Below are 24,390 nucleotides of genomic sequence, written 5' to 3'. Positions count from 1 at the left end.
TCTTCTTTTTTAATACTATTGGAATCAAACCTTCTTAGATACTAAATATACTTCTAATTAAGCCAGTGTATTCCAGAATATTAAACCTTACCATAACTTACTCTTATCTAAATTTAGATATCGGCCGGGCACAGTGGCTCAAGCCTGTAATCCCAGCACTCTGGGGGGCCGAGGCGGGTGGATCACGAGGTCAGGAGATCAAGACCATCCTGGCTAACATGGTGAAACCCCGTCTCTACTAAAAATACAAAAAACTAGCCGGGCGAGGTGGCGGGCGCCTGTAGTCCCAGCTACTGGGAGGCTGAGGCAGGAGAATGGCGTGAACCCGGGAGGCGGAGCTTGCAGTGAGCCGAGATCGTGCCACTGCACTCCAGCCTGGGCAACAGAGCGAGACTCCGTCTCAAACAAAAATAAAAAATAAATAAATAAATAAATAAATAAATAAATTTAGATATCATATCCCTTCAAATGAATCTTCATACTGTATGAGAGTCCTTCAAACTATTATCTATTGTCACTACTAATAATAAATTAATAGTGATAATATTTTCATTTACTGCATGTTTTCTGTATGCCAAGTGCTATGTCAAGTGCTCTACCCTCAGTCTATTATCTTCCACAGACAGCAGCTCCCTGGGGTTTTATTTGTAGTCATTGACAACTGCAATCTCATACTTATGCTGATTTCTCAATCTCTTTTTCCTCATCGTTTTGTGTCTATTTCATTTCTCCATCTTGCAAGTGCTCAAAAATAAAATCTTTGTTCTTTGATTTCCTCAAAATATAATTTACCAAGATCACTATTTGCAATACACTTTTAATCCTATTTTGGAGATAATAGAGGTTATATCGCTGTACATTACAACTAAATATGTGCATGTAATTTAAAATATTCTGGCTTTTTCAGTCCTCATCCGTTCCTGCTCAAGCATGTTTTACCACTTCTCCCTTCCTGTCTGCTCTTCTTTTGGATTTTTTTGCCTCTTGCATTTTTTTGTCCCTGGTCTTCTCATTCCTTGTTCAGTTGACATCTTTGGGCTTGATGTGTATGCAGTAATTCAATAGTCCTTATAAATTCATGTAGAAAATTTCAGCTTTGTCTATAACAATTTATGTAAATATACATACACACACATTCTGATGAACTGCTGTATTTTAAATTATTAAACACACACACAAATGCACACACAGCTTCACTGCTATACTCAGAAAAAATAAATGTATTTAATTGCAATTCTAGTGCTTAGTCATAAGACGAGCTTGATCTATATCTAAATCCATTTCCCCATAAGTAGCCTAATTAAGTTGGTCCCTGTTCATTATAGCTCAAACTATCAGGAGAAAATATCTTCCTCTTCCAGAGGAAGAGTGATCAAGTTTGCTATTTGAACATAATGTGCTTTCTGAATAGTGGGTTGTCTGTATGTCCTCAACCTGCCTGGATCTCATATAGTGGTATAGACTTGGGCAGAGTTCCTAAAGGTTGGGGAAGAATTTCCACCTACTAGGAGTTCTGCAATGACTTAACTGCTTTTATCCCCATAGTTTTCAGCTGTACCTAGAAATTGAGATGTTGTGAACTGCATCAAGTGATCAAGCCTGGGGGTGACTTGGGCTGAAGTACGACTCTCACTCTTTAAGACATGGATCCTGTGTCTGTGAACCTGAAGCCACATGGGGGAGGTTTCAGTTCTAATTCCCACAGAGGCTTTCTGGAGTTAATCTATGGCCTAGAATGTTTTGCTAATTATACACCTGTATGTATTGACTGCTGGAGTATATAATTCTAGTTTCCTCTCTTAGCTTTTAATTGAGGGATGGCAAGGGAAATACTTCTCATGCTCCTTTAAGATTCCCATATTTTCAAATACCTTTTATGTGGTACACACTAAAGTTGATTAACCATAACAACTATAAAGGGGATCCTAGCTCTCATCGCAGTCTCTCCCTCTCAAATCTTCTGTATCCCATATATTTTAGGAAGTCACTGGAAAGTGTCCCACAAATGCTCATGAACAAGCTCACCAGGTGCTGCAGTTGTGGAACTGGAAGCCACTCGTTGGAGAAGGTTTACTTCTGCAGGAGTATCACAGCATGTTCTGCTTTGCTGCTCTGCAAATTTCCGGGTAATTAACAAGCATTTAAGGACCCAAGATAACACATCAGCTTCTTCTCACACAAAATAGTCCATAAGATGGCGCGCTTTTTAAAAATTAAATTGTGAAATATGGTCTGAAATTATGCTGAGATGGTAAACCCATGCTCAGAAAATATGGTTCTCTCTAAAATTATGTCTGAAAAGTCCATAAGAAATAAAATAATATTTCCCCTGATGACAGGCTACTGTGAGCAAAATGATACAGAACAATGGTTCTCAACTTTGGTTGCACATTAAAATCATCTGGGAGCTTTTTAAAATTTCTGATACTCAGATCTTATCCCAAGAAAATTAAATCAGAGGCTCTGTGGGTGGAGCCAGGGCACAGATACTTTTTCCCAAATGATTGTAATGTGAGTGGTTTGAAATCTTAGCTTCCCAAGTGAAGCTAAGGTTTAGAGTCTCTGATGGATGTACCATTTTATTTGCAATACAACCAAAGAAATTTTGATAAACACAATTTAATATCAGAATAGAAAGGACATGTCATCATGTGTCCACTAACGATGGTGATATGTTCTGTGAAATGCATGTTTAAGTGATTTGTCATTATAGGAACATCACACAGTGTACTTACACAAACCTGGATAACATAGCTTACTACACACCTAGGCTATATGGTGTAGCTTGTCACTCCTGGGCTACAAAACTACACAGCCTGTTACTGTAGCAAATACTGTAGGCAACTGTGACACAATGGTAAGTATTTGTGTACCTAAAAATATCTAAACATAGAAAATGTACAGTTAAATATAGTATAAAAGATACACAATGTGTTGATAGACATTATACAACTGTATAGGGCACTTACGGGACTAGAAGTTACTATGAGTGAATCAATGAATGAGTGTTGAGTTAATGTGACGGTCTAGCACATTGCTATACAGTACTCGAGGCTTTATAAATACTTTACATTTAGGCTACACTAAACTTATTTTAAAATGTTCTTTCTTCAAATATAAATTTATCTTCATCTACTGTAACATTTTTTCTTTATTAACTTCCCCACTTTTAACTTTCGGACTCTTGTAATAACAGCTGAAATTACAAACACGTTGTATAGCTGAACAAAATTTTTTTCTTTCTTTATATCCTTATTCTATAAGCTTTTTAAATTACATTTTTTATACTTCATGGTTAAAAACTAAGACACAAACACACACATTAGCCTAGGTCTTCACAGGGTCTGGATCAATGTCATTGTCTTCAATCTCCACATCTTGTCCCACTGGGAGGTTTTCTGGTACAGTGACATGCTTGGAGCTGTCATCTCCTGTGATAACAAAGCCTTCTTCTGGAATATCTTCTGGAAGACCTGCGTGAGGCTGTTTTACAGTTAATTTATTTTCTTTTTTTTGTGTGTGAGACAGAATCTCGCTCTGTCACCCAGGTTGGAGTGCAGTGGCACAATGTCAGTTCACTGCAACCTCCACCTCCTAGGTTCCAGCAATTCTGCCTCAGCCTTCCAGGTAGCTGGGACTACAGGGGCGCACCACCACGCCCCCAGGCAATTTTGTATTTTTAGTAGAGATGGGGTTTCAGCATGTTGGCCAGACTGGTCTCAAACTCCTGACCTCAGGTGATCTGCCAACCTCGGCCTCCCAAAGTGCTGGGATTACAGGCGTGAGTCACTGTGCCCAGTCAGTTAATTTCTTTAATAAGTAGAAGGAGTACACTCAAAAATAATTAAAGATATAGTATAGTAAATACATATACCAATAACATAGTTCTTTATTATCATTAGGAAGCCTATGTACTGTCTGTAATTGTATGTGCTTTATGTTGTATGAATGAAAGTGCAGTAGGTTTGTTTACACCATGATCACAACAAACCCGTGAGACAGCAATCACAGGAGTAATACATAGCACAGTGAGCTTATGATGACTATGACACCACTAGACAACAGGAAATATTTAGTTCATTACAATCTTATGGACATCGTTGTATGTGCAGTCCGTGGTTGACTGAAACATCTTGATATTACTGTATGTTACCCTTCTGATACATGACTGTAAATTGCCCTTCTGATACAATTGATGAAGAAGCAATAAATTTTAATGAATCATTAAAGCTTAACCCTTAAATTTATGTAAAAATACAATGTAAGAAAACCTAACAGTCTTAAGTATTTACTCTTATTTAACTTGATGCCATTCTTAAAGAGAGGCGTGATATATGTACAACATACGTTTTCATAAGACAGAGATCTTTACTCTTCATAATGCTCAGTTTCCTGCTGCCTCTTTCCTGCTTAATGTCATAATCTTCTGTGACATCACAATTAATTGCTGCAGAGATGATTATAGTTACACTGAGAGGATTATGATTTCAGGAAAGTGATAAACAGCAGGGACAGAATAAGGTCCTTTTTTGTTGTTGTTTCTCAAGGATTATTAGTTTGGTAAGAGGGAAAGCAAAACATAAAAATAAAAAAAAGCCAGGGGCGGGGGGCGGTGGTGGAAGAAAAACATGCCTGCAGATATTATAAAACAAGATAAAACTGTAGATTTGATTTTTTCATGAAAGGACATTGACTCTTTAAATAGTTTTCTGTTGATTGCACTAGCTTAATTACTTACTTAAACAGCGAGTGTTTTGCCAGCTCAATCAAATATTTTATTAGTATTGCTTAGTATTTAGATTCCAAATGTACCTTGTGATTTAGATTTACCATTATTGTGGTTATTGTGGTTATTGTTGTGGTTATTGACTACCTGCTAATTTTTAGCACAAAAAATACCTTCACCTTTAAAACAGAGATAAACTATATTTGGCCTTCATGAAATCCATTAATTTTCATTAAGATGATCAAGAATTGGGTTCGGAAGCAAGTAATTTTTTTGTTTGTATAAACTGTATTATTTTGAATAGGGTTTTGCTTTTGAATGAAACATCAATCAGTATTCCTAATTCTATAGAAAGATACAAGGGTTATGTACTAAAAGTATGTATCTATGCTTTCTTGTAAACATTCATTATATTACTTGACTCACAAATCTATCTTGGTATTATCTATTTACATATGCAGAAAGTTAGTATCGTATATGGGCTGTGGCTTATTGTCCTATCAGAAATAGAAGAACTAGCAATAGAAGAGACCCAGATCAAGTTTGACAGAAAGACAAACACCATTCCCAATTGGCTTTACCATCTAGTAAGGGTTTGTCAATAAAAATATTTGGGTAGCAACAATTTTTCCAAATTTTTATTTATCTAGACTTTCAGAAAAGGCCAGACAAAATACATAAGGGGGCATTTACCCCCTCCCTTAACTAATAATTTAAAATCAAAATCACATTTAAGGCTCAATGGAATTGTTTTTTGTGTGTTTGTTTTGTTTTGTTTTTGAATTTCTCCCAGAAATCATCCTGTTATTTAATAGTCACACAAATCATACCCAGGCCTGAAAGATTCAAAATAATACAAAGTTTATCGGCTTGTTTCTGAGTGAGTCAGAGGTATCTTTCTTGTAAACTAGCATGCCATCACTAATAAATGCTTAGTTTTCACAGTTGACATTGCTCATGAGATGGAAAATAAAAACATAATGAAAATCTTTATAAGCAACTTACAGAACCTGCAAAATGGCATTTTGTGAAGCCATCTTTTGGAGTAAAAATAACTTTCTTCATAAATACACAAATACAATTTTCATTCTGAAAGCTTTCTTGCTTTAACGTTTTTCTAAATTATAATTAATTGATTTAAATCTTGCCTTAATGAAAGAATCAAAGCAGATAAGATTAATTTCTTAGTCTCTAACTGCATAACATACCCAAGAGGCTACTCTAAAATGCTCAGCAATTCAGACCCCTATGGATTATAATTTATATAAATTATCTGTTTCTCTCCAAAACTACTGAGGAAATACAACTGATACACAAATCAGTGGGCTGTTGGAAACATACAGAACATACTCTCTCCAAGTGGGTTATTATGAAAGTTGATTTAATTATTTATTTTAGAAGTTTAATATGCAAAAAGCTAACTTATAGAAATATTCAGATCACTGCCAGATGGCTATGAACATTGTTTTTCATTAACTTGGACTGTTTAAATTTTCCAGGTCCATGAATCCATAGACAGTTTAATCATAGTCAAGAGGGAATTGTAAGGGAATTGTAACTCTGGAAAACTAAGCAGAACCCTGTAGCCAAAACTCTAATGATAATTATAATGAAATAAGACCACATGATCAGGAGTTAGCCTACAGGAAGGTAATTCCAGACATTCAGAGTCTGACACAAAAGCTGCATCAAAGGCAGGCCTTGCAGAAAATTCCTGAATGATTTTTTGAAAAAACAGGAAGAAGAATCTACTGTCTTTAGCAGAGAAAGAGGTACATGCTGTCTTCTTTGCGTTATTCATGCCATTGAGTTAGTATTATGGTTTCAAATTTTATTTTCACTTACCCAATCAAAGGAACTATTATCGAATACTTTTCATTGTGCAATGTTTGGATGTAAAGTCATGCAACTGATTTTGAAAACAGTCTGCCAGATGAATGACTTTTTCATCTTCATCTTCACAGAAGGCTTCAGGGAATGCCCTTTAATTCTCAAAATTCTCAAGCTCTTTAGGAAGTCTTGTTTTCTTCTTCTTTTTTTCAAAATATCTTAAGAATCAGTTCCTAAACAACGTAAAAACTATTTTACTGCTTCAGACGTACACATCGTAAAAGCATTATGACTGAATTCTGTGGGTTGAAGACCTAGTTGAGGGTTTATGATTAACATGAAATAGAGAAATGTTATAGCTTAGTAACAATTGCAAATTAGTGTATTATAAATGTACCCCCCCAAAATATGATTCAACTGTAAAGTGCTCTAGAGTCCCATGTAGAGAATATGTTTGATGATGCTGCTTAGGAATGATCATGATACTCGTGTTTGTGCAAAAGTTAAGAATCCATTTTCAAAACACACTCTAAGCACAGAATGAATCTTCCCAACAAGAAAATATTAAAGAGATCTGACACTTTCCCTACATCTCCAAATACTAATCCCACAGATAGATTAGAGTTGCTAAACCATTTTAGTCGCAAATGAAGATGAAGTCAAGTTAGAGTCATTTTAGTAATCATCTAAATAATGACAGAAGATTGCAGACTTTGGAGGGAAACAAAACTTTGTGTATTAGTTCATTTTTACACTGCTAAGAAGAACTGTCTGATACTGGGTAATTTATGAAGAAAAGAAGTTTGACTCATAGTTCTTAACAGGAAGCATGGCTAAGAGGCCTCAGAAAACTTACAATCATGGCACTAGGTGAAGGGAAAGTAAGCACATCTTACTATGAAAAAGCAAGAGTCAGAGAAAAAGACCAAGGGGGGAACTGTCACACACTTTTAAAGCATCAGCTCTCATGGGAACTCACTCACTATCACAAAAACAGCATGGGGAAACCTCCCACATAATCCAATCACCTCCCACCAGCCCCTTTCCCAACATGTGGGAATTACAACTGGGTATGATATTTGGGTAGGGTCACAGAGCCTAATCATATCACTTTCTTTGAGCAATTAATGAATAATATCTATCAATACATGCATCTTATATACTGAGTAAGTGCAGAGGCAAAGACTGGGCACTGAAGCCTGAGAAATACATCTTGTCTCAGATACATTGTGGGATGTATAGAAGTTTCAGTTTGCAACCACTGATCAAAATTTTACCTGATGCTCAGTAAGAAGTACTTCAAGTCTGATAATAGAAACTTTTTTGTCCCTCCACATTCTTATATATGAACATAATAATAACAATTCTTATTATAGAATGTGGATTCAGTAATTCTCAATAAATGATTTCATCCTCATTATGAACATCTTCACTCATTATTATAAAGATAACACAACTGAGAGTAGACCACTTTATCACACTCAAATTTATGAGAACTGAGGTATAACATCCTAGTCACTTTTTCTTATAATCTTCTGACAGAAGGAGACCTGTTTCAGCTAACAGCTGGACTGTAATATTTGTAAGCTTAAAGTCAAAGGAAACTCAACAATGGATTAACTAGGGCCGATGACAACATGTTAACTCTATGCATATATTTTTGTTTGTTCTTTTCTTAAAGAGATTAAAATATATACTTTACATCATTTTCCATCATAAATATACTTAAGTCCAAAATAATTTGCTAGAAATTAGAAGGAAATTATCTCTAATAGAGATTTTATATCAAGAATTGAGTAAAGCCTTGAGATAACCAAAAATAATTGCCACCTTTTCTCAATCTCATTAGACCATGGACAGTAGGGGATTAATTTACAAATGACACTTCTAAAAATATTTCTACATATGCAAAACTAGTAAACAGATGAATTTCATACTATGTTACACCAATCTTTGTGAATTTTTTTTCTATTCCTTCATAAAGACTTAGTAGCTTTATACCTATACCTAGTAGGGACTTTGCTTCAGAAAGAATATACTTTTGAAAGAATAACAGTGAAAATAGGTAATATTTATTAAACATTTCCTAATGCTATTTTAATTGTACTGTACATGATACTTCATTTAATATTCATAGTCATAAGGTAAGATTACCTCTTTTATGATTCCCATTTATTCAGAGAAGGAAATCTTTTTAAGAGATTATGCGACTTGTCCAAGGTCAACAGAATTAAAGCCAGAACCTTTACAATCTATACCATGGTGCCACTGCTTTAAACATTGAGACAAATATCAACTTGTATTTCAACTAGCTTTCTTTCTGTTTCTTGTTTAGGTAAAATCTTGCTTAAGATACTATCTCTCCAAAGGAAGGACCTTGTATAAGGCCAGACTGTCATCTCTCAAAAGGTACGACAATACTGTGCTGCTTTGCAGACTAAGTCTAACTTCACAGCACCTGGTTTTACTGGTCAGTGAATAAGTTTTTAAAAAAATGGTTGCTTGAATCAATGAATGAATGCTTAAAAATAATTAAATCACCTTTAAGTCAAGCCAAAATTGTCTGTTATTTTCACCTTTTTTAAAACAGTTTTTTTATGGTTTTAAATCTCTAGCATAAGCAGAAAGCTCATATTTTTGTTTTGAAAATACTAGAATGATCTCAAGTTAAATGTTACAATGTGACTGTAGAATGATTGATTTTGACTTGATTAATGTTTGGAGTCTTTCCCCAGAGACAACTCACAGGCTAAAAAGTGTTTAATATGTCCCTGGTTTCAGAAGGCACTAGGGAAGGAGGTACATATGGACCAATTAGCAGGTGGGCACTTCAAGTGCAATTCCAGTTATTTATATGAACTGTGAAGGTCTTTAATATCCTCTTTGAAATTTTGATGTAGAAAACAAGATTTATCTACTTGTGTCTAGTTCACACCAATTTATTTAGAACAAAAACAAGGTATATTCATGGATGAATCTCCCATTTGGGTTTTGCATTCTTAGCAAAAACATAGAAAACATGAACCTCTGTTTATGAAACTATAAACTATAAGAAGCTGTACTCCACACTAAGCAAACATAGACATTTGTTCCCCAAAATGGAAGGGGTGGTTTGATCCTTCATAGTTGAAAAATATTTCTTACCTCTCAGGACCATTATGTTTCATGACTTAAAAAAAATACATGTAGTAATTCTACATATATATGGGGCAAATGTTATGTTCTGATACATATATGTATTGTATAATGATTAAATCAGGGTATTTAACATGTTCATGACCTTATATATTTTTTCAATTTTTCCGCATATAAATGAGATCATGCACTATTTGTCTCTCCATGCATGGCTTATTTCGCTTAACATGATGTCATCCAGATTCATGCGGGCTGCCACAAATGACAGAATAACATTCCTTTTTATGGCTGTGGTGTTTCCTTGTGTATTTGTACTAGTTTTCTTTGTCCAATCTGTTGATGAACACTAAGTTGATTCCATATTTTGGCTATTGTTAATAGTGCTGCAATAAGCATGGGAGTGCAGATCTCCCTTCAACATGCTGATTACATTTCCTTTGAATAAATATTCAGTAGTGGGATTTCTAGATCTTATAGTAGTTTTATTTTTAATATTTTGAGGAATCTGTATACTGTTTCTCATAATAGCTATACTAGTTTATATTCACACAAACAGTGTACAAGAGTTTCCCTTTTTAAATTTGCTTACCAGCATTTGATATTTTTCTTTTTCATAATAGTCCTTAGAATTGGAATGAAGTGATATCTTATTGTGGTTTTAATTTGCACTTCTATGATGTTACAAATGTTGAGCAATTTTATATATCCTTATTTACCATTTGTATGGCTTATTTGGAGAAACATCTATGTAGGTATTATGCCCATTTAATTTTTTTTAATTATTCATTTTTTGTGAGTACATAGTGGGTGTAAATAGTGATTGGGTACTGAAGATATTTTGATACAGGCTTGTAATGTGTAATAATCACATCAGAGTAAATGGGATATCCATCACCTCAAGTATTTATTCCTCTGTTATAAATAATTCAATTATATTCAGTTATTTTAAAATGTGCTATCATCAACATGTTAAATACCTTGATTTAATCATTACACAATACATACATGCATCAGAACATAACATTGTGCCCCATACATATGTAGAATTATTACATTTTTTTATTATTATTATTGGCTATAGTCACCCTGTCGTGTTATCAAATGCTAGGTCTTATTGAGTCTTTCTATTTTCTATACCCATTAACCATCCCTACTTCCCCTCCAACCCTACCCTCACTACCCCCTCCAGTCTCTGGTAACTATTGTTCTATTCTCTATATCTATTGCCCATGTTTTAATTATGTCGTTTGGGATTTTTTTGCTATTCAGTTGTTTGAGTTCCTCATTTATTCTGGATATTAATCTCTTCTTAGACATATAGTTTGCAACTAAGTTATCTCATTCCTCTAGTGCCTTTATAGTTTTGGGTTTTACATTTATGTCTTTAATTCATTTTAATTTATTTTTTGTATGCGGTGAGAAATAGGAGTCTAGTTTCATTATTCTGCATGTAGATATCCAGTCTTCCCAACAACATTTACAGAAGAAACTATCCTTTCCCTAATAGCTGTTCTTGGTGCTTTTGTCTAAAATGTATGCTGTAAAATTGTGAATTTATTTCTCTATTCTCTTTTCTGTTCCAGTAATATATGTGCCTGTTTTTATGTCTTTATTATGCTGTTTTGGTACATACTTTGTAATATAAAGTCAGACAGTGTAATGTCTCCAGCTTTGTTCTTTTTCCTCCGAATCTCTTTGGCTACAATAAGACTTTGTAGTTTCATACAAATTTTAGGATTGTTTTCCTAATTATCTGAAGAATGTCATTGGTATTTTGATAGAAATATCTTAAACATTGTCATCGTAAAGATTTTTCATCTTCACAGTTAAATTTATTCCTAGGGATTTTCTTTCTTTTTTTTTTTTTTTTTTTTTTTTTTTTTTTGTAGCTATTGCAAATGGGATTGCTTTCTTGGTTATTTTTCAGAGTTAGCTATTGACATAGAAATACTAGGTACTTTTGTATGTTGATTAAGTTTTCTGCAGCTTTCCTGAATGTGTATATTTATTCTGACAGTTTTTTGTTATTGTTGTTGTTGGAGCCTTCAATTCTTTCTATACATAAGATCATTTCATTTTCAGAAAGAGACAATCTGACTTTCTCCTTTCCAATTCACATGCTCTTTATTTCTTACTCTTGTCTAACTTTTCTGGATAGAAATTCCAATACTATGTTGAATAAAAGTGATGAAAATGGGCAACTTTTTCTTGTTCCAGATCTAAGAGGGATCGCTTTCAACTTCTTTATTATGTTGATGACAAAGAACATTCCTTCTATACTTTATGTGTTGAGAGCTTTTAACATAATGGAATGTTGAATTTTATCAAATGTTTTGTTCTGTGCTACTGAAATAATCATATACTTTGTTAAAATTTTAGAAACTTTTAGTTTAAGTTTTGGGATACATGTTCAGGTTTCTTAAACAGGTAAACATATGTCATGGGGGTTTGTTGTACAGATTATTTCATCACCCAGTTATTAAGCCTTGTATCTATTAGTTATTTTTCCTGATTCTCTTCCTCCTCGCAACCTCCACCTTTTGGTAGGCCCTAGTTTGTGTTGTTCCGCCTTTATGTGTCCATGTGTTCTTATCATTTACATCCCACTTAATAGTGACAATATGCAGTATTTGGTTTTCTGTTCCTGTGTTAGTTTGCTAGGGATAGTGGCCTCCTGTTCCTCCAAAGGATCTCTTTGTTTTCTATGGCTGCATAGTATTCTGTGGTGTATATGTATCATATTTTCTTTATCCAGTCTTTCATTAATTGGCACTTAGATTGATTGCATGTCTTTGCTATAATGAATATTGCTGCAATGAACATACACATGCATGTATATTTATAACATAATTATTTATATTCTTTTGGGAATATACCCAGTAATGGGATTGCTGGGTCAAATGGTATCTCTGCCTCTAGGTCTTTGAGGAATTGACAAACTGTCTTCCACAATGGCTGAGCTAATTTATACTCTGACCAACAGTGTAAAATGGTTCCTTTTTCTCCACAGCCACAGCAACATCTGTTGTTTTAACTTTTTAATAATTGTCAAATTGTCATTCTGACTGGGGTGAGATAACATCTCATTGTGGTTTTGATTTGCATTTCTCTAATGATCAGTAATGTTGAGCTTTTCCTTTTGATTGGTGGCTGCATGTATGTCTTCTTTTGAGAAGTGTCCATTCATGTCCTTAGCCTACTTTTTAATGGGGTTGTTTTTTCCTGTAAATTTATTTAAGTACTTTATAGATGTTGGATATTAGACCTCTGTCAAATGCATAGTTTGCAAAATTTTCTTTGAATCCTAAAGATTGTCTGTTCACTCTCTTGATAGTTTCTTTTGTTCTGCAGAAGCTCTTTAGTTTAATTTAGATCCCATTTGTCAGTTTTTGCTTTTGTTACAATTGTTTTTGGTGTCTTCATCATAAAATCTTTACCCATGTCTATGTCCTGCATGGTATTACCTAGGTTTTTGTCTTAGGTTTTTATAGTTTGGGGTTTTACATTTAAGTCTTTAATCTTCAGTTAATTTTTGTATATGGTGTAAGAAATGGGTTCAGTTTCAATCTTCTGCATATGGCTAGCCAGTTAGCCCAGCACTATTTATTGAATAGGAATCCTTTCTCCATTGCTTGTTTTTGTCAGGTTTGTCAAAAATCAGATAGTTGTAGGTATCTGGGCTTATTTCTGTGTTCTTTATTCTGTTCTATCTATCTATGTGTCTGTTCTTCTTTGAGTACCATATTGTTTTGGTTACTGTGACCCTGTAGTATAGTTTGAAGTTGGATAGAAAGATGTCTCCAGCTTTATTTTTGCTCAGGACTGCCTTGGCTATTCAGGCTCTTTTTTCGTTTCATACAGATTTAAAAATAGTCCTTTCTAATTCTCTGAAGAACGTCATTGTTAGTTTAATAGGAATAGCATTGAATCTATAAATTGCTTTGGGCAATATGGCCATTTTAACCATATTTATTTTTTCTATCCATGAGCATGGAGTAGCTTATCCACCAAGATCAAGTAGGCTTAATCCTCAGAATGCAAAGTTGGTTCAACATATGCAAATCAATAAATGTGATTCATCACATAAACAGAGCTAAAGACAAAAAAATACATGATCATCTCGATAGAAGCAAAAAAGGCTTTTAATAAAATTCAACATTCCCTCACGTTAAAAACTCTCAATAATCTAGGTGTTGAAGAAACATGTCTCAAAATAATATAAGCCATATTCTTAAAAACCCACAGGCAACATCATACTGAATGAGCAAAAGCTGGAAGCAGAAAACCGGCACAAGACAAGAAGGTCCTTTCTCATCACTCCTATTCAATGTGGTATTGGAAGTTCTGGCCAGGGCAATCAGGCAAAAGAGAGAAATAAATGGCATTTAAATAGGGAGACAGGACGTTAAACTATCCCTATTTGCAGGTCATATGATCTCATATCTAGAAAATGCCATTGTCTCAGCCCCAAAGCTTCTTAAGCTGATAAGCAACTTCAGCAAATCTCAGAATACAGCAGCAATGTGCAAAATTTGCTAGCATTTCTGTACACCAACAACACTTAAGCTGAGAACCAAATCACAAAGGAACTCCCATTCAAAATTGCCACAGAAAGAGTATAATACCTAGGATTACAGCGAATAAGGAAGGCAAAAGATCTCTATAAGGAGAACTACAGACCTCTGCTCAAAGAAATCAGAGATGGCATAATCATACACTTTTTGCTCTTGATTCTGTTAGTGCATCATATTTATTGATATGCATATGTTGAACCATTGATATGGCTTACCTGTGTCACCACCCAAATCTCATCTTGAACTGTAGCTCCCATAATTCTCAGGTGTGGTGGGAGGTACCCAGTGGGAGGTAATTGAATCATGGGGATGGGTCTTTGCCATGCTGTTCTTATAATAGTGAATAAGTCTCACAAGATCAGATGGTTTTATAAAGGGGAATTCCCCTGCATACAGTCTCTTGCCTGATGCTATGTAAGACGTCCCTTTGCTCTTCCTTCATCTTCCGTCATAATTACGAGGCCTCCCCAGCCATGTGGTTATGTGAGTTCATTAAAACTTTTTCCTTTATAAATTACCCAGTCTCAGATATGTCTTTAACAGCAGCATGAAAACAGACTAATACAGCCATCCTTGTATCCATGGGATAAATCCCACTTGATCACAATGAATGATCTTTTTAATTTGCTTTTGTATTCACTTTGCTAGTATTTTGTTGAGGAATTTTGCCTCTATTTTCATCAGATATATTGGCCTATTTTTGTTGTTGCTGTTGTTCTGTCCTTGGTTGGTTTTGATATCAGGGTAATGCTGGTCTCATATCATGAGTCTGAAGAATTATCTACTCCTCAATTTTTTGGAATAGTTTGAAAAGAGTTGTTATTAATTCTTTTTTAAATGTTTAGTGGAACTCATATTAGGGCCTGTGCATTTCTTTGATGGGAGACATTTTTTATTACTGATTCAATCTTGTGCTCATTATAGTTCTGTTTGGGTTTTTAGTTTGTTAATGATTCTATTTTGGTAGGTAGAATATGTTTAGGAATTTCTCTCTCTCTTCTAGGTTTTCTCATTTGTTGGCGAATAGTTACTCATAATAGTCTCCAGTGATCCTATATTTCTGTAACATTTGTTTTAATGTCTCCTTTATCAGCTCTGATTTATTTTATTTGAGTCTTTTCTCTTTTTTTAATCTGGCTAAAAGTTTGTCAATTTTTTTTTAAATCTTTTCAACATACCAACTCTTCATGTTGTTTACCTTTGTATTGTTTTGATTTTCTATTTTATTTATTTCTGCTCTGATCTTTCTACTAATCTTGGATTTAGTTTGTTCTTGCATTTTGCTTCTTTGAGGTATAGTTTTAGTTGGTTTATTGAGATCTTTGTGCTTTTTGGAAGTAGGTGTTTATTGCTATACACTTCTTTCTTAGAATTGCTGTTGTCGTATCCCACAGGTTTTGGTATGTTGTGTTTAAAGTTTCATTTGTTTCAAGAAAATTTTTAAATTTTCTTTTAAATTTCTTCATTGACTTGTTGCTGCTGGTTTTTTTTTTTTTTTTTTCCCAGAATAAGTCATTTAATTTACATGTATTTTTATAGCTTCCAGAGTTCCTTCTATTATTTATTTCTAGTCTTAATCCACTATGGTCAGAAAGTCAGAAAAAATACTTGAGATAATTTTTTTTAAATTTGTTGAGAGCTTCTGTGGCCTACACATGATCTATTCTTGATAAACTTCCATGTGGTATTGTGGAAAATGGGTATTCTGTAGCTATTACGTAGAATGTTCTGTAAATCTATACTTGGCCTACAACATGATCTATTCTTGATAAAGTTCCATGTCCTGTTATGAAAAACGGGTATTCTGTAGCTATTAAACAGATTTGTCTGCAAATCTCTACCAGATATGTTTGGTCTAGGGTGCAGTTAAAATCCAATGTTTCTTTGTTAATTTTCTCTCTGAATGACCTGTCCATTGTTGAAAGTAGGGTGTTAAAATCTCCTACTATTATTCTATTGCAGTCTTTCTATCCCATTAGATCTAACAACATTTACATTGTATATTCACTGTGCTGTGTTCAGATATATTTATATTTCTTTTATTCTCTTGTTCATTTGACCCCTTTATTATTGCATAATGACCTCTATTATCTCTTTACAGTTTTTAATTAATGCCTATTTTATTGGATGTAAACATAGATACTCTTGCTCTCTTTTGGTTTTAATTTGCATGGATTCATAATTTTCATCTATTCACTTTCAGTCTGTGTGCCTTTACAGGTGAAGTGATTACTTGTAGGCAGCATACTGTTGATTATTGTTGTTTTTGTTTTATGAATTCAGCTACTCTGTGTCTTTAATTTGGAGAATTTACTCCATTTACATTCAAGGTTGTTTTTGATAGGTAAGGATTTATTCCTTCCATTTTGTTGTTTTCTGCTTGTTTTGTTTTATATATTCTTTGTTCCTCTCTTATTTTTTGACTTTTGTGGTTTGGTGATTCTTTTGTAGTGATAAGCTTTGATAACTTTGTCTTTCTCATTTGTGTATCTGCCTTAAGTTTTTTCTTCATTGTTGCTATGGCCTCACACAAAAATATTGTAGATAAAATAGACTCTTTAAGAAAATACTAAATTAAGTTTTGTTATACATATTATATACTATTTGCTATATACATTTGTTATATATATGATATATGTGCATGTATGTATATATTCTACACTTTTAACTTTCCCTCCCAATTTATAAATTGTTTATTTATTTATATCTTTTTATATTGTTTTTTAACAACTTATTGTGAATAGTTATCACTGACCATTTGACTTTTAACCTTCAAAAAAATAGCAAACATACTTGAATGTTTATGTAATAACCATTATAGTAACAAAGTATTTTGAATTTGCTAATGAATTTTCGTCTACCAGTGAGGCTTCTTTTCATGTGTTTTATCGATAGTAATGATTGCCCTTTTGCTTCCAGTTGAAACACTCCCTAAACATCTCTTGTAAGGCTGGTCTGTTGGTGATAATTTCCTCAGCTTTTTCTTTTCTAAAAGAGACTTTCTTTCTCTGTCTTTTCTCAAGGACCATTTTGCTGGATATAATATTGCAGGATGACAGGTTGTTTTTTTCCCCTTCAGCACTTTGAATATATCATCCCACTCTTTAGTAGCCTGAAAGATTTCTGCTGGGAGATCTGCTTATAGTCTAAGGGGGATTCCCTATATGTGACCTGCCACTTTTTTCTTGCTGCTTAGAGTTCTCTCTTTGGCTTTGACTTCTGATACTTTGATTATAATGTTTCTTGAGAAAACTTCTCTGGATTAAATCTCTTTGGTGTTCTTTAAGCTTCATGGATTTGAATTACCATATATCTTCCAAGACTTCAGAAGTTTTCAGCTATTATTTTATTAAATTAACTTTTGTGCCCTCATCTATCTCTTCTGCCCTGGAATTTCAATGATGTGGAAATTTCTTTACTTAATGGTATTCCACAAGTCCTGTAGGTTTTCTTCCATTTGTAAATTCCTTTTCTTTTTTATTTCCTCCTGAGTGGTTAATTTTATTCTTCTGAGTGTGTTCTTCTGACACAAAAGACCAGTCTTTAATTTCAGAAATTTTTCTTCTGCTTGACCTAATTTGCTGTTGAAGCTCTTGGTTGTATTTTTTAAAATTTTATTCATTTAATTATTTAGGTACAAGATTTATGTTTGGTTCTTTTTATCTCTTTCTGTGTGATTTTTTTTTTTCCTGATTTCATTGAATTGTCTGTGTTTTCTTATATCTTAGTGAGTTTTCTTTGAATTATTATTTTCACTTTCTTTTCAGGGAGCTTGTAAATTTTCTTTATTCAAGGTCAGTTACGAATAATTACTGTGTTTCTTTGGTGATGTCTTGTTTCCTTGTTTTTTTATGTTTCTTGTATCCTTGCATTCACATCTGTGCACCTGGTATTACGGTTTTCTTTCTAATTTTGTGAAGTGGTTTTTGTAGAGAAAGACTTTTACCTATAGATGTGTCCCATGGTGTTGGTTAGGTAGTGTGCTTTGGCTTTGGTTCAAAGTAGACACAGTAGTGGAGTCTCCAAGAAGTTTCTTCAACTGTAGTCAATATCAGCAATGCCTGAGTTTGCCTCAGTGGCCTAGGCTACTGGAATTTGTGTAGCTGTTCCAGCATCTTGGGTGGGGTTCTGAGGTGAGAGGATGGTGAGCTGTTTTATGTGCCAAAGAAGTGCCAGTTTGGGTTCAGCTTTCCCATGGGAAGGGACCAACTGTCCAACTGTTCCTTACAAGGCAAGCCACCACATAGACTCAGACACCAAGATCATGACTGTTTCACTGGATTTAGGCTCCAATTGCACAAAGTCAGGGTGCTGCAACCATTGGAATGGGGTAGATGAAGTGCTTCCTAAGCAGTTTTCTCCCAGGGATAGGGCTCGGTAGCAGCTCAGCTGGGGAATTGTGCACTGTCATATATGAGTATGGTATAAGGGTGACAGAGCCTCAGTGATTGGGAGAGGAGCAGTGGCTGCTGGCCCTTGGAGCAGAACACACTTTAGCAGTGACTCTGGTCACAACACAACACCATTTAGCAGTAGCAGTTTGGGTCACAGGGGGAGGAGCACAATGTGGCCCTTCTCAAGAGCAGCACAACTATGTGAACTGCTGGTAGCCCCCTAGACTGGCCTCAGGACCTGTAAAACACTGTAGGATTCTCCAGAAGCAAAGATTGCAGATGCCCGTGGTGTCAATAGGGGACTCTGGTGGCTTTTGATTGCCTCTTCCCTGTAAGGAGATGTCTCTCCTAGTTTCAAGCTTATCCTGACTGGTGAGATGGGGTGGCAGGAACAGAGTATTTTGTTTTCTTCTTTCTTGGCCATCCTGAGCCTCTATGTTCCACAAGGTCTGTGCCACTCCCTTTCTGTACTTTAGCACTTTCCTTCAGACCCTGTAGTCAAAATGTAGTTGTTTGTTGTTTTTGTCCCTTTTTTGTGAGAGGATGAGCCATGGGTGCTTCTAGTTAGCCATCTTGCTGACATTACCTCCTCACTCAAGATTAATGACCTTTAATGTCTATGTAGTACATTTCTTTCTCCTTAAAAAGACAAAAAAATAGCAATCTTTAAAGAATGTAATATTCGCACAGCACCTGAATCACCTTGAAATACAAAAATCACTCACAAAGTAGTCAATATATGTAAATGACTCCATTAAAAAAGATGGCTTGGGGCCAGGCACAGTGGATCACGCCTGTAATCCCAGCACTAATTTAGGAGGCTGAGGAGGGTGGATGGATCATCTGAGGTCAGCAGTTCAAGATCAGCCTGGCCAACAATGGTGAAACCCTGTCTGTACAAAAATACAAAAATTAGCTGGGCATGATGGTGGGCACCTGTAATCCCAGCCACTTGGGAGACTGAGGCAAAAGAATTGCTTGAACCCCAGGAGGCAGAGGTTACAGTGAGCTGAGATCCCACCATTGCACTCCAGCCTGGGTGACAGAGCGAGACTCAGTCTCAAAATTAAAAAGCAAATAAATACAGCAACAGCAACAAACAAACAAAAACCAGCTTGAATTAGGTACAAGAGAGACTAAGTTAATTTATCCAATTCTTTATTTTTATTATTACTATTATTATTTTTTAAGCCAGGGCCTGGATCTGTTTCCCAGGTTGGTGTGCAGTGGCATGAACTTGGCTCACTGCAACTTCGGCTTCCTGAGCTCAAATTATCCTCCGACCTAAGCGTCTCCAGTAGCTGGGACTACAGGCATGCACCACCAGGTACTGCTAATTTTTTTTTCCTTTGGTAGAAACGGAGTGTTGCCATGTTACCCAGGCTGGTCTCGAATTCCGGGGCTCAAGCTATTCTACTGCCTCGGCCTCCCAAAGTGCTAGGATTAGAGGTATGGGCTACTACACCCAACAATTTACTCTATTTGTTTAGAAATACCAAACACTAATAAACCTAGAGAGAAGTTTTCAGTTTTAGTTGTTTTCAAATAATAACAAAAAAATACTTTTTATGTTTTTGAATAGATGATAATAAAAATCCACAAGCAGAAGCAATACTGACTCTGTTGTGAGACAAATTTTCAAAGACGTTCTTTCTCATAAAATGATACAGGTTTTGGATTGATGTAGCACATCACTCAGCAGGGGCTGGGACCGAGCAGTCACCAAATATCAGTCTTGATAATGACAGTCCAAGCCATTTACTTGAAATTCTTCCTGTGTATCCTTAAGGTCAACAATTGTCCTACACCTCTAGGAGTTTGGATTCATTTGCGAGTTACAGTGATGAGAAACATTTGTCACAGTTCAGAAATTGCTTCCTGAAGGCACACTGAAAGGCATAATAGGTTAGACCAAGCACTCAGAAGTTTGAATACTTATCTGCACTCCAGCACTTTATTCAAAAACAATCTAAATGGCTTTTGATATAATATTCTGACACTTTTCATTTAGATCTTGTTTGAAAGAGCAAGGGCAGAGGCAATCAAAAATAAAATAAAAATATGGAGTAGGAAGAGTAGATACTGAAGCTTTATGAGCATAAAGGATTCAAATTAAATTTGTGTTGAAGGTCTAAAGAGTACCTTGATGAAAACTCCGGGTAGTTATGACTATGGTAAAGCCATTTATTATGTCTACCGGAAAGTGTACACAGGATAAGGTAAGCTAAGGTTGTTGTCTACACAGGCTGTACTATTTCTCAAGTCTGTAACTAGCTGAGGTGCCAGAGCTGGGGTACTTTTATCTTTCTTTTTTTATTTTGTGTTGGTAAATAAGTTCCTATTTTTACAAGTTAGATTGAAACAGAATAGAACATGAACAACAAAGACAAGCAAAAGCCCTCATCTTCATGACTGCAGTGCTCCTGATATTGCTGATGCTGACCCTCTGCTTATAGTGCAATCTTGGCCCTGGCTTTAATCGTGATGAGGGCAGACCCAGCGTTGGGTTAAAGACAAAAAGCCTCAATATCCACGTTTTCCTCAAATACACCCTGTGGACATTTGGGAATCTTTAGAAGGGGTTTGGTAATTTGTTTTCTGGACTCCAATAGTATTCTCTAAATGCTAATATTGATCCAATAAAAAGACCTAGAATTAGGAGGGAAAATCACCCTCTGAAAATGAAAAGTAATAGAAATCAGACCATACTCTCTCTATATAGAAATATCATTGAGGCATCTAGCTTAAAAAGTAGTTTATTATATATTACTAAAAACTGTGAGAGAAATATTTTTCTTGTGTTTAAGCTGCAGTGGAGAAAAGACAGAGTACATGTGTAGGCATGTATTATATATATATATGTATGTATGTGTGTGTGTATAATTTATTTTATTTATTTTTGGTGCTGGTGAGGGTATTTTGTCTTTTCTCCTTGTTGCTATACTTTAGATGCCTAGAGTAGTGTCTGGTACACAGCAGTGACCAATATTAATTGTATTAATGGAATTCAACACTTACTAATAAAAAAACAAAAGCTAGCATCTCAATATAAGTATTGAAAAATACCTCTTATTCTTACTAATCCTTTGATTTTCATTTTTCAGTTAAAAAGAATAACTTTTCAGTTAAAAATGAAAACCAAAGCATTAGTAAGAATAAGAGGTATTCAGCCTAGCTAGTAATTAAGGATTTTATATACATGAGATATGATTTTTTGCCTATAAAGTAGAAATCAATGACAACAATATTAATACAAATTTGATTAGAGTATGGTAAAATTGTTGCATAAAAGATAAATTCTGGAGAGCAAAAAAGTTCATATTTAATCCCAAATCTGCAGAATATGCATGCCTTTAACACATAAATTCTATTTCTAGTACCTTATTCTATGAAAAAATAAACAAGTGAAGAGGACATATATACACATGCAAGAATATATCTTCTAATAATATTCATTATTAAAGTAAATAGTCATAGATATCATCTGAATTTCCAATAAAGGGCTTTGAATATATAAAATATGAGTATGACAGTACACAAGATATAAAATACACTTATTGGCTGGGCATGGTGGCTCATGCTTGTAATCCCAGCACTTTGAGAGGCCAAGGCTGGTGGATCACCTGAGGTCAGGAGTTCAAGACCAGCCTGACCAACATGGAGAAACCCCATCTTTACTAAAAATACAAAATTAGCTGGGCGTAGCGGCACATGCCTGCAATCCCAGCTACTTGGGAGGCTGAGGCAGGAGAATCGCTTGAACCCGGGAGGCGGAGGTTGCAGTGAGCCAAGATTGCGCCATGCACTCCAGCCTGAGCAACAAGAGGGAAACTCCATCTAAAAAAAAAAAAAAAAAAAAAAATACAAGCAAATAACATTTATTGATGCAACTAGATGCTTGGTTTATCATTAAATCAAAAATAGACTTACAAAGCAATATATGTTTATTTGTATAGCAGGTGTGCAAAAAGATGAATATTTCTAATAAAATATCAATAAAGTTTATATTTAAGGGATGGGCTAAAATTTGATTTCACTTTTATCTTTATATATTTAGTAAAATTTTTACAAGACTTCTGTACCACATTTATAATCTAAAAACCTTTTTATTTTAAATAAAGTACATCCTCATAGAGTCTTATGAATGCCAAGTGCAGTGAAACTTACCATAATCTAAAGAAAAACTATTTTTTAGAGTATGAAATGTAAAGATTTAGAAAAGGAGATTCAAAGGACAATAAATAACATGAATTTATTTTTAGTCCTTTTGAGTGACTCTGACCATGCACATAATTAATTTTCTGTTTTTTTCTCTCCACAGTTGAATGGGTTTATTATAATAACTTATTTTAATGTATTTTTAATAAGATTATCCCATTCTTGTCCATTTTCTAGGCTGTTGCCCAGGAGAAAATGGACTGACAAGTTGATTTAAGTTTTCTTTTATACTTGGACATAATAGTAACTGCCTCTTATGAATTTTGTCATTCTAAACTCTCCAGAACTCTGGATGAATTAAACAAATTAAATTTCTGAATCTGTAAATGTGAGAACATTGGTGACTGTGATGGTTAATTTCTATGTCTACCTGACTGGGTTAAGGGATGACCAGATATCCTGTAAAACATTACACCTGAGTGTGTTTGTGAGGGTGTCTTCAGAAGAGGTTGCCACTTGAATCAGTAGACTGAATAAAGAAGATGTACCATTCCCAGCGTGGGTGGGCATCATCCAATATTTTGAGGACCCAAATAGAACAAAAGGAAGAAGAGGGCAAATTCACTTTCTCTCTTTGAACTTGGACATCCATCTTCTCCTGTCCGTCAATGTTGGTGTTCCTGGTTCTCAGGCCCTTGGACTCAGACTGAATTATACCACGAGCTTTCCTGGGTTTCTAGCTTGCAGGCAGCAGGTTGTGGGACTTTTCTGCCTCTGATTTACATAATAAGTGTCTTCATGTATTCATCCTATTTGTCTGTGTCTCTGGAGATCCCAGCCTTGCTTTTCACGTAGCCAACTCATCTTGCAAGCTATTGTTTCCTGTGGTATGAAAGGAAGTTTCAGTTTCAGTCATATTGGACAGAAAATAGCTTTTTAATGTACATTATCTGTAGTGTGTATGGTATGAAAGACTCCTGCGATATGACTTGCCTGCCCCTCCATCTTTATCTCTCATAATTCCTAAATAAATTCTGCCTAGTTGTACCAACAGGCTGAATTTCTCTGTTTGCTATTGAAATTACTCCTTCAGCCTGACCTAACCTCTCCCTTTTATTGTCCATCCATCTTTCTCTGGTCAGCCTTTTCTGACCACCTCTGCCAGGTCAGGATCTGCTTGTCTGTGCTCCCATAGTTCACTGTGCTTAACTTTATTGCCCTATTGCACTGGTGTATGTTGGTTTCCTTATCTTTTTGCCTACTAGATTCTAAATCCCTAGAAGGCAGGACCTATCTATGTCTTTTATGGAACGTTCTGGGGGAATGACGGACACTAGCCACTCTATAAATATTAACACAGGAATAAATAATTGAAAGTAACTGGGCTTGGTGGTGCATACCTGTAATCCCAGCATCTAGGGAGGCTGAGGCAGGAGAATTGCTTGAACCTGGGGGGGTGGAGGTTACTGTGAACTGAGATCGCACCATTGCACTCCAGCCTGGACAACAAGAATGAAACTCCACCCCAGAAGAAAAAAAAAAAGTATACGTAAATGATGATGCATAAAAGTAA

Source organism: Piliocolobus tephrosceles, chromosome 6, assembly GCF_002776525.5.
Source record: "Piliocolobus tephrosceles isolate RC106 chromosome 6, ASM277652v3, whole genome shotgun sequence".
NCBI classification, from domain to species: Eukaryota; Metazoa; Chordata; class Mammalia; order Primates; family Cercopithecidae; genus Piliocolobus; species Piliocolobus tephrosceles.
Note: the sequence above shows the minus strand (reverse complement) of the source record.